Here is a 12,387-nt window from a genome sequence, read left to right on the forward strand (position 1 = left end):
AATTTTTCAAAATATGTGTCACTGCATTTACTATTTACATTTGTATATCAAAAGCAGACATTAAAAAAGTGTTGCATTCTTTTCAAGGTTAGTTCCTGAACTATTTTTGGGCACAAAACATAATTCTGCTCCTCAGGTATCATGGAGTAAGTGTATATTAATATTTTTCCACTGATAAAGCCCATAAATCTGAAAATTTGAGTGCACATAATGTCTATTTTTACCAACCTAAAATGTCATTGGTGTTTTAAAATGTTTGTTTAATGTTCATGTCTTTGTGGAATAACTAAAGGAAAAAATAAATCTACGGCATACAATAAATATTCTGTGATTCTTTTCGACCGGTATGGAAAATGAGAAAGTGTGAGTGTCAAATGACTTGACGATAAAAGAAGTTTGGTGTTTTAGTCTGACAGAGGAATATGCTTCAGATTTATCAAACTGCTGGCAAGAATGAAAGACAACTTTTGTGATAGGTATTTGAGTATACAACCTGGGCTTTCTAAACCAGAATGAGTTCATGTGCTTTCAAAACTAAATATCCAAAACTGCTCCTTTAACACAACAAACATACTGATTGTACATGCGGGGAAACCCTTGGAAATGCAAATACAGGAACTGTTAGGTTGCAAGAAAGTCATGGGAGATGACCTGCTGCTAAAACCTTGATGGAAGTTCATTGGCATTGCATAATCATGTAGTGTTATTTTGAGAGGTCTGAAGTTAGATGTGACTTTGAGAAAATCAGAAGACAAGCCTATCTAACTGCAAGTACTGACCTATATGAAAACCTTTACACCAATATAACATAAAAGAAATAGTGATTTTCAGTTAATGCAGATTCTGAAAACCCTGATCCTGATAGAGGAGAAAAACAGGAACTCTCATCCTATGGTCACTTCAGTTTGGGAGAATCGAATACAGAGTTTTACATGTGAGAGGCAAATACAGCAATTCACTCTATGGCATGTTCAAGGCTGAATTCCTTCTGTCAGTAGGATGTCAGTGGTTCCTGGCACAAATCCTTAACAAAGTGTCCAGCTAAAGAACTACCCACTTTATCTTCTGGCTTCAGAATGGCACAGCCAAGCATGATAATTTAATGCTTCTATGCCTCTCAGCTGTGTCTAGACCTTTTTTTTAACATATATTACAAGCCAAAGGCAGACATGGTATTTATTTTTAGATGGAGATAAATGCTGGAAGTGTGACCTCATATGCTTGTTATCTTGACTCTTCAGATGATGATCAACAGGTGTGAAAAGGTTTCCTCAGCTATGTTACTGCTGCATAAACAGCAGGGCTGTTCTGGGAGATGTTAAAACCCTATATGAAACCGCAATATTCCAAATGAGGAAGCCAACAATTGCATCTGAAAATACACAGATTGATTTAGATGGTAATTTTGTATCAATTCTTCGAAGACAAATGGTTTTGGTCTTTTAAGTAATGCTGAAGTGTTGTCAACAATCTGAAACCTAAAGAAGTTCTCTAAAGCAGTTAAAAGAAACAATGTTGTTCTCCATCAACTCAATAGCTTGTTTTTTCAACCACGTTTCATCACTTAAAAAGTCGGACCAGCACTTTAGTTCAGATCAGAAGTACTGAAAGTAAACACCCATCACTTCCACCACCTGCCTTTTGTTTCACATCACACAACAGCTTCAGACTGCACAGAGTCATTTCTTTCAGGATGAAATTCAAGCAGAATATGTTCTCTGGGAGCACTGCTAATGCACACCAAGCACTAAGGGAACTCAGTCCATGGAGTCAAACTAGAGCTGAATAGACACTCCAAGAAACATGTAAGGTCCTCAGTGCCAGCTGATCTGCTCTCACTGCAGCACGCTGTCTTCTGAAGCAGACATAGCTTGAACATTTCTTAAAATTTCAGAGAGAAAAGATTTCTTTACAGAAATTAAATTACTGACTGTTTAAAACAAGACATCTCTCCAGTCTCAGAACTTGGACGAGGTTTCAGATGTTTCAAAGCTCAGATATGCTTGATCAAGACTTTTGGTTCGAGTTTCTATAAACCATATCATCAAAGGGAACAACTGTGCAGCTGGATAGAGATCTCACTTGCTTGTAAAACACATGCACTTGATTTAAATCCATTTTAGGGGGGCTTTTGCACTAGGACAAGACTATTATTTACCTAGTGGGTTCATACATTTATAAATAAAATGGTGGGAAATAAAACATGTTTGTTGGAATTTATCTCTACTTTATCTCTAAAGGCAACCATACTCCGTAGATTTGCCCATTTCTGTTTCTTTTCTTTTTCTCATCATCCAAGGAAGCTGTTCAGATAGCTTCTTTTGAAATTGTTAACAAGAAACTTCCACAAGCAGATTATTCTTCTTTTTCTTAATGCAAGAAGTTTTGAAATAAAATGCATACAACACTTCAGTTCATAGTCAGAACCACCAACTAAATCTTTGCCTCCACAACATATGCTTGATAAATCACATTATCTACACAATATTATCTACACTCTGTCTGAGTGCACAAAGGATTTTGTTTCTATATATGGTAAAGCACACATTTGTTTTAGCATACTCAGTGAGTGTTTTAATTACATGCACCCTACCTAATCCTCCCTCCCTGCACACCAGGGCATGATCCAAAGACCAGTAAAGCTTTTAGGAGAGTCTTGAAAGATTGTATATTATATTACTCAGAAAAAAAATGCTCTCTTTGGCAGAGACTAGGCCAGTTGTCCAAAATAAAACCTCAAAGAAACACTGTTTCAATCAGTTCATGTGCTGACAAAATTACAGCTGCGTTAGAGTGACACATCACAAAACACAGAAACTGTAGAATAGTTAAAGATTATTACTTATTACTCAGAAACCAAAATATTCACTAAATACCAACAGAATTCTGAGAGAAAAAAAATCTCTTGCAAGCTTTTCACAGTCTTTCTTTTCCCGACACTGTTCGAAACCAGTATAATGATTTCTTTTTTTAATTTTGTTTTTAGTATATTCTTGATTTAAGAGGTTTGCATTATCCTGCTAAACCAACTCCTTATAAAAAGTTAAATATTAATTAGACCACATACACTAAAGAGATATGACTGGAACAATACGTTCAAATGCAAAATACTGCCAAATAAAGCCCAAAAACCAAACAAACAAAAAGGAGGAAAAAAAAGAAAAATAACAATTAATACATGCAGCCAAATTGTCTCTACACATTCAAGCCAAAACCAAGTTTCCCTATTACAACAAACACCAATGCTCTGATTTTATGCAAAACCTTTAGGATGTCAGAATCAACACCTTATACTCCTGGCACAAGGCACAGAAATATTCAGTCCCTTTGCACAGAGAAAGGAATCTAGTTTTCCCAGCACCATCTTTGCACACAGGGTAACTACAAGGTGCTTGCAGGCTGTGCAGGTACAGAAAACAGAGGCATAGGTACTTTTCTGTGAGGAAGAGTAAAATCCAAAGAGAACCTATGATTGCATAAATGACAAACAGACTTTTACTTTACCTACATGCAAAATACCCTTTTCATATACTGACTGTTTCATTCGTGTAGAACTCATTCAATCTATTAATTACAAATGAATGCTATCTATATAGTAATCATAATTCTGAATGAAATTTCTTAAATTGGCAGTGCCACAAATAATTCTTACCACTGCTCTGTTTTGTGGAGTTTGGACTTCTAACACTTCTACTTGGGAGCAGAATAATACTGCCAAATATGAGACACTTAACTAAGACGCTTTTATTCTGTCTTTCTAATATTTTCTCAGAATTGCATTTCTTTCTCCTGTTATACTCTTGCAAATTCTCTCAATTTCATTTTTACTTTCACTGCAAGAATAGCCCTATCTTCCAAACCATGGTCACTTCTACAGAGAGCTCCTGTTCACTGCTCTAGATCTTTTGCACCTATTTGAGCAAGTCAATTTGAAACTATACACTAGTAGGATGTAGGTGAAAACTATAATTGCTTCAACACTCAGAACAGACATCAACTGTATCAGTCACTGTACAGAGAATTAAAAATAATTGGTAGCCCACAGTTTAAAATTCGGACTAAGTCAACAAGGCAGTTCCAGCATAGAAGGGAAAATGGCATGATGACTTGTAAACAAGTCAAAAACCCAAGGTTGTTGGACTGAGGTTGAAATAAAGAAGTTGTAATAGTTACAACATGGGCAAAAAAGGCACAAATAACCATTCAGCACAAAAAAAGAACACACATTAAAATGTCTGAAAACTAGTCATATACCAACAAGATCTTGTCATCTGATACAGTTACTGCCTAGCTCATTACAATTTCTCTTGTCCCTAAACTTGAATTGGAAAAATGAGAGACCAGGTAAGGATCCTGCATTGTATTAACAGGACTAGTTCTTTAAACTTCTGTTTGAGTATAAATGAATTTATAACTGCACAATCTCAGGGACTTCAGGAGATTCTTTGATCCTAATACAGGACTATAACTCTAAAAATGTTCACTTGTTTCTTCTCTGACTTTATTTCTTCTCTGACTCATAATTCATCCAACCTTTTCCATTCTCACTCTGGCTTCTTATTAGATTCTTCTTTATGAGCACATACACCACTCAGCTCTGATAATTGCCTTCCTTACATACTTCCTCTTCATTGCTTATTAGCAACCAGCCTTTCTGAAGCCAGAGCTACTCTCACCCTTGACAGTATATGGAAGTGTAGCTCTTCAGAAATTGTGCACTGACACACAGCGCTGGTTTTCCTTACAAGTCCACAAAAATATCAATGAGCTGTCCCCTTATTAAGTGTGGAGTTTTAATGACCTTGTGACACAAAGATTGTTCTTTGAAAAACACACCTAAACACAGACGAGGTTTTTGACATATGCTAGCAAAAATTGTAACAGCTATTGTCCTGCTCTGGGCAGAAGTAAGGACTGAGTAAAATGTCCTTTATAATGGTAGCAACTGGACAAATAACAAGCTGTCAAATCAATCATGGTTCTACTGCAGCATGTAAGGCAAAAGGCAAAACCTTTGAGGCATTCAAAACACAGTGTTGCACTGGATCTCACTGCTGTTTGCCAACATGGCAATTAAATTTCTTGGAAACAAGGCCTCATCCTGAATGCTGAAAGAGCTCAAACTCATGTTCTCACCACCATACAAGTGATAATACAGTAATCTGAAAGTAGGACAATCTCTTTTTTCCCAAAATTCCAAAGTTAAACAAAAATGTTAAGTGTTTATATTTAACTTATCAATAACACAGGATACTGGATATATGGTGAAAAATAATGATTAGAGTAGAACAATACGAATAGTTACACTCATAGAAATTCCTACATAAAAGTGGGCAAGTTTGTCACGGTGGTGATAACAAAATCCTCTTTCAAATTTGTATCTTCAGTGACATTGCCCTTGATAGTTCAGACATCCCTGAAGAGGTCAATTTGCATAAACTGTCAGCAGCTCTGACTCATATCTTGCCTCTCAAATTAGACAACCAAACGGACATCTCCAAATATTTAATGGATTTTGTCTCAATGACCACCCAGTCAGACCCCAATGCCTCACATACTTGTACACACACAGCTATCATGTTTCAATAAACCTGTCTGGGTTGCACCTGTTCAAAGGTTGGTGGAACATGTCTACTCATCGTCTCACAATAATCAAGAGGTGACAGCTGTCCCTGTAGATGATTCTAACATTTCTGCCATAATGAGGGACACAAATTTCATTAGCTGTTCATATTTAGCCCATATTTCCCAAAGAAGATTCATGAGGCTACAAAGACCTGAGTCATGCACTCTCAAGGCAGAATGGCACCAGATACTGCAAATTATCAGAACAGACTGTTTTGAGATACATCTCTCCCCCTTTTTTAGCTTGTTCTTCTGTTAAAACCAGTTAGTGTTGACTCTTTTTGTGAAAGCTTTCTTTAGGGAAGAGACAATCAATGTCAAACACCAGTTAAGGAAAATACCAGTAATCCTTGGCACTTCTTGCACCTTCATATTGAATGAGTATTGCCTGCCATTTTTCTCAAGCTTTGCATTAGATGATGCTGAAGTGTTTTGTAAATGAAATCAGTATTTTTACAACATTTTTAAAGGTGGGAAATGCATTCAATATCAGTTTTTAAAAATATACCAGTTCTGATTTTATTCAGACTAATCATACTTGCTTACTGGAATCATCCAAAAAAAAGTAAAAATTTAAAAGAAAAAAGGAAAAGGACAATTCTTTTCAGATCTTCAAGAAAAAATAATTTGCCTTCATTTCCAGAGAATGCCTCTTTCACCTTAAAATAACTATCTTGTAAGATGTAAGAAAAAGTCTTAACTCACAGATTTATCAAAAAAAAACCCGCATTGAAATGGATTCTTCTCTTTTATTAGAGCATCTTGTGCAGTTTGTATGTTCTTCCTAAAGCCTGAAATCAATATTCTTTATTAAAAAGTAGTTATTTACTTTATCTTTTCAAGATTAGGCTTTACTTCCACATCCAATTCTTTTATCCACAATGTAGAAATTATTTTATATTAAAAAAACTAAACAATTAGATACTTTCATCTCCCAACTTTTTCTCTTTTTTTCACCAAAACCTTTCACATTAGTTTCACACTTGCCTGCTGCAGCACTTCCCAGCTTAAAAACAGTCCATTTGGCAGACCTCAGCTCTTCAGCCAAATGGTGGGAGAAGAGATGAGTGGGTGATTCTAGGTACCACATGAGCACAATTGCATCCACATAGTCCCATGCAGAAATTAATGCCAAAACCATTTTCTGGGGTACACGGAATCTCCACCACTTGTACACAAAGGCTGGGATTGTGCAACATGGGTTCTGCTGAGAGTTTTTTTTCCTGTTCCTGCCTTGGTTGCCAGAGCTGTTCAGTTCCAACAAGCTCTCTGAAGACCCTCCAAGTCCCAAGTCATGGGAGAACATGGGCAACTGGGAGGTCTTGAAAGTTACTCTCAAAACACTCTTCATCACACAAGGTGCTGAATATTATTTCTTCATATATTTGTACTGTTCCTGTTTGCTTGTTCCTGTTTACAGATGGTTTTTGCTCTTGTACAAACCAACTGGTCACTGCATTTCTTTCTTTGCTTCCATTAAGTGCATGCCTAGCTCTTACCTACAATGTAACTGCTGGCATCTTATCATATCCTCCTTATAATTTTTAGTGTGCTCTGTCCCTGCATATTTCAGCAGATTTGCTTTTATCTCTTTTTTTCCCCAAGAATGCAATCTGATAAATTACTGAAAAACTTGCTTTACGAAGCCTAGGAAATTATGAAATATCACCTTTGACCTTTAGACTTCTTCTACCTGACTTTTCCCCTATACTTTACTCTCTGATCACCATTAAAATCTGAGCTCTTTCAAGCCTACTCAATAGCCTGAAGACTCTTAAGAATGTTTCCAGAATCTCTTTGTATTTTAAATCTGCTATATAACACTGATACCTTCTGGAAGTGGGATTTTTTTTTTGTTATTCTTTTTTTCCCTCAAGCACATTACTCCTCAAAATTAGTAATACAATCTCATGCCTACTTGCCTTGTACTTACTCAGGTAACTGCACACTGCTAAGCAAATCCTGTATCAGAATCCTGACTAGTCCTTTCCTCATTTTATTTGTCAATGCTTCCCCAATTTCATTCATTTGTTGCTAAGTTTCTGGCAATTTTCTGATGCACACTGTGGCTCTATTCCATCTACTCCTCTCCTTTGTTTTCAGTCTATTTTCCCTCCACATAGCTTGTGAATATTTTTGGGTGGTTTTTAATAAGAAGCATGTTGTGTTGGAGCTGCAGTTTAGGTGAGTCCTTAACAACAGGTAACTATAGTATTATGGGAAAGAGCTCATGAGAGAAGGAAGGACAGACACGAAAGTCCTACTTGATGTGCTCACATAGCAAAAGGACAAGCTGAAATGCCTGACTCAAAGAACAAGGACATTAACTGTTAAAAAGCCATTCCTGAAACTTTAAGAGCAAATTTCTCCATCAGTGATTCCCAAAGGTGATTCTAGTTCATGGAAGAGCACGGAAGAAACACCTCTGGAGACAACATTGTCACTAATCTTAGCATAGGATCAATAAAACTCTCCAAAACTGTAAACAGGGGACAGGTTACAATGACAGATTTTATGGTCTATTAATTATGGATTGCACCTGTAAACCAAAATCTGTTTTCCTCCCAAAAAAAAAATAAAAATTAAAACAAAAAAATTAATTATTTCTCAGTTGGTAAGCAGCTAAATATAAGATTTATGTCTGTTGGTGTTGTGTAATACTGCTGGCCTAATTCCAGACACTAAACTCTTCAGCTGTCCCTTGACAGGTGTAAAGCGGTTTCACTAACTTTGTACTTCTGCAAAAACACATTAGAACTATTTGGAGAGCCTGAAAACCTTGAGCATTACAGCTATGCCATTCTTAAGGACTGAGAGTCATGACCCCAACTTAACTCTCTTATGTACATAACTGCAAACTATCCATCCAAATGATGTTCAAATCGACAATTATCAACGTCTTTGTCAGTTTGCGGAACTATGATCTTCCAATGCTATAAACATGTGTAAACGTTTAGCATAAGCACTGAATGACAAATCCCATAACTGAATATTAAAACACTGAAAATTCTTCAACATCTCCCACCACTAACCTAGCTAACCAATTATATTACAGAAGCCAGGAACTGTGCAACAAGTCTCTGCTGAGAGATTTCTTCCCTCTTCCTGCCTTGGTGGCCAGAGAAGTCCTGGTCCAGCAAGCTCTCTGAAAAGCCTCCAGTCATTATAGTACAGATTTTTAATTTGAATGTGAAATAAAAAGATTGAGCTTGAATTTGTTCTTTTAACAAAATCCTGCCAGATCTTTAGCTTTTATGCAACAGTGGGTTTAAAAAAATATCTAACTTCCGTCAACAGTAATACAAGCTTTAACAAGAAAGAAAGAAGGGAAGAGAAAAAGAGAGCAAGAAAGTGAGAGGGAGGGAAGGAGGGAAGGAGGGAGGAAGGAAGGGAGGAAGGAAGGAAGGAAGGAAGGAAGGAAGGAAGGAAGGAAGGAAGGGGTGCCACCACCACTGAGGGCTGTGGAGCAGCAAAGACTTCCCAGGCACCCCCTTCCCAGCCTTCCTCCGCCGCCCTGCGGGCTCTCGGGCAAACGAAGCCGCCCCGGGGAGCGGTGTCGAGCAGCGCCGCCGTCCGGCACGCCCAGCACTGATGCTCCTGGGGGTGAAACTGTCCTGTGCCAGGAACAGCAGTCCAATCGCCCTCAGACAACCCAGAGCAGGAAAACTAAGCATATATGTCCTTCCTCAGGCCGAGAAGAATATTCATAGAGTACCCTGAGTTCTCTCTTGGAGAACACAGCAGCACTCACGGCTGTCAGGAAATTGGGGAAGAGCAGTAAATAGATGCTGGTAGAGATGACTGACTTCCTAACAATCTGCTTGTGGTCTGGTTTTGAACAGCGCTTGATACAAGGCATTTTGAGAAAGTCATCAAAACAAAAAATGACATATTTTTTAAAAGTTCTTAGACAACATTATAGTTGAAATAAAGCATAAGTTTTAATTCTGCTAAAGGGAAACAATGACCATTTCACTGTGGGCCACACGTGACATAACTTGGATAATATGCATATGGATACTTTAAAGTATATGCACTTCCTTCCACTGGAATATATAGTCAATTTGCAACCCAAATTACTCTTTAGAAATTAAACTTTCTAAAAGTACCTTTTAAAATTCCAGTTAAGCAATAAGATGAAAAATTATAAAAATACAACCTTGGACTTAATAGATAAATGATCATAAATTATTTATTATAGTTTTATATTTAGAAGCAAAAGATTGCAATCTCAATAATTACACAGATTGGATTTCCCTATATATTTGAATTCCACTTTTCATATTTCTATTTGCTTTGCTAGCAATTTACAGAGTCTCAAATGCGTAACCTACCCTTCATTTCACCTTTTGTACCTGGTACCATGTCAGCTGTGCAGTCCTGTAGTTCTTTACATACAATGATCTGAAATTAAAATTAGGAGAAACTTGCTGGATTTTTGTAGAATATCACTGTACAATTTACAAGCATTTTTGCAAAAAATTAAAAAATGTGGCACACCCAGTCCTGTAATTAAATTTAAGGACTTGCATCCTTGTAATGTCAAATTGATTTCAGTTGAGCTCTGGGTTAGAACAAGAATCTACACTAGCAAATCCAATTATAGGATTATGGTCCAAGCATCAGAGGAGAGGTTTTCCATTGGAAAGTACAAAAAGAGCTGTAATTCAGTGGGGAAGCAGATGATTTGGAAAATATCTTACCACGTTTCTTAAAATTTATGACCTTCATATTTGCAATAAATTCAGTTTACAATTCTCGTTCTACTAAACCTATGAATAATGAACCAAAAATGAATACATTCTTTAAAATTCTTAGGAGGGAAATAGTAGTGGAGGACCCCTGGCTGGTGGGGGCAGACGCCCAAGGGAGGCTGTGACCCCATGGAAAGCCCATGCTGGAGCAGGCTCCTGGCCAGCCTTGTGGATGTGTGGAGAGAGGAACCCATGCTGGAGAAGGTTTGATGCCAGGATTTGTGACCCCACGGGGGACCCACATTGGAGCAGTGTGTTCCTGAAATACTGCACCCTGTGGAAAGGGACACACACTGGAGTAGTTCATAAAGAACTGGAGCCCATGGGAAGGACTCACATTAGAGAAGTTCATGGAGACTGTCTACCATGGGAGGGATCTCACATGGAAGCAGAGGAAGGTTGTGAGGAATTCTCCCCATGAGGAGGAAGGAGTGGCAGAGACAGCACGTGATGCACTGACCACAGCCCCCATTTCCCATCCCCTGTTCCACTGGCACAGAGGAGGTAGAGAACTTGGAATAAAGCCTTGGAATAAGCAAGGTGTGGAGGGAAGGTGTTTTTAAGATTTGGTTTAATTCCTCATTACCCTACTCTGATTTCAATTGGTAATACAATAAACTTATTTTCACAACTGAATCTGTTTCACTTGTGATGGCAAACACTGAGTGACCCCTCCCTACCCTTATCTCATGAGACCCAGGAGCCTTTCATTATTTTTTCTCTCCCCTGTTCAGCTGAGGAAGAGAGATACAGCAGCTTTGGTGGTCACTTGGTGTCCAGCCAAGGTCAACTCACCACATGGAGTAATATGTAGCTTCTGGTTCTGCCTTGTCAGTGTAATTACAAATGTCAAACTATCCCTGCAACTCAAACAGTATTTTGTAAATACTGATATGTAGTGAAATAAATAGAACAGCAAAAGCTGAATAAGAGAGGTGTATTTCTTAGACTTTGTATATGATATGTAAAAGACAGACCACAAGCGTGAAGCAGATTCCTCTAGGTTTTTCAAATTTCAATCAAGTAAGTCTAAAATACCTTGTGTTACTCATGGAGTAAGCAAAGTAATATGTTTAACTGTTCTACAGGCAAACAGAAGTCTGCATGTAAAGCAATTTCTCTAAATAACTCCGAAGAACACAGTTTTTATCTTCTGCTTGAATTACAACAGACCCAAAACCAGAAAATAAATTTGTTTAACTATAAGGGTTCTGACTTAGTAAGAGAAAAAAGTAAAAAATGATGTGCTTATCTACCTATATACATTCACTGTATGCTACAAATCTCTTCTAGCATTGTCCCATGACAGGTTTGTAGTTTAGAACACAATTTGAGTGCCATTGCTCAAAACCTGCACAGGCTTAAATTACCAAATGTTAGTTCTGCCAACAGAGGGAGCCAATTTTATTCCATAAACAAGGAAAAATCAGGGTGTGGGTTTTTTTAACAGCAACATTTCTGTTCTTTCTACGTGTATCAGGTCAGAAAAGAATAAAAAATACTGAGTTTTCAGTGACATCTGTACAGCATGATTTTGAAGGTTTCTGCAATTCTTATGGCCTTACAAAGTAACTTGAATTTTCAAGAGAGTAGGAATAAATTTTGAAAACCAAGTTCCTTATACATTTCTTACCCTATTTTAATAATTAATTTCTTCATTTATTCAGTTAAGACAGTAATAAACAGCTGTGCTAATCACTTTTGACAGCATTCAAAAAACAAGAACTCAAAGCAGCTTACTTTGTCACATTTCAAGTCATTATGCTTGTAACAGGTCTGCTTTTCAGTCCAGGATGTTGATGAAAAATCACTTGTTCTTTATTATTTGTGACAGCTAAGATTTTTTAATTACACAAGGGTCCACAGAAAACCTTGGGTAAGAATCAAATGTGCCTCCTTTCATATCATCTGACCTTTTTTCAAGTGCCAATTTACAATATAACTGAGGTAATTAAAATATTTTTCATGCAAAAGTGACTTAGAATACTGAATACCAGACCACACCATA

This window comes from Acanthisitta chloris, unplaced genomic scaffold, assembly GCF_000695815.1.
Source record: "Acanthisitta chloris isolate BGI_N310 unplaced genomic scaffold, ASM69581v1 scaffold13365, whole genome shotgun sequence".
Taxonomy (NCBI): domain Eukaryota; kingdom Metazoa; phylum Chordata; class Aves; order Passeriformes; family Acanthisittidae; genus Acanthisitta; species Acanthisitta chloris.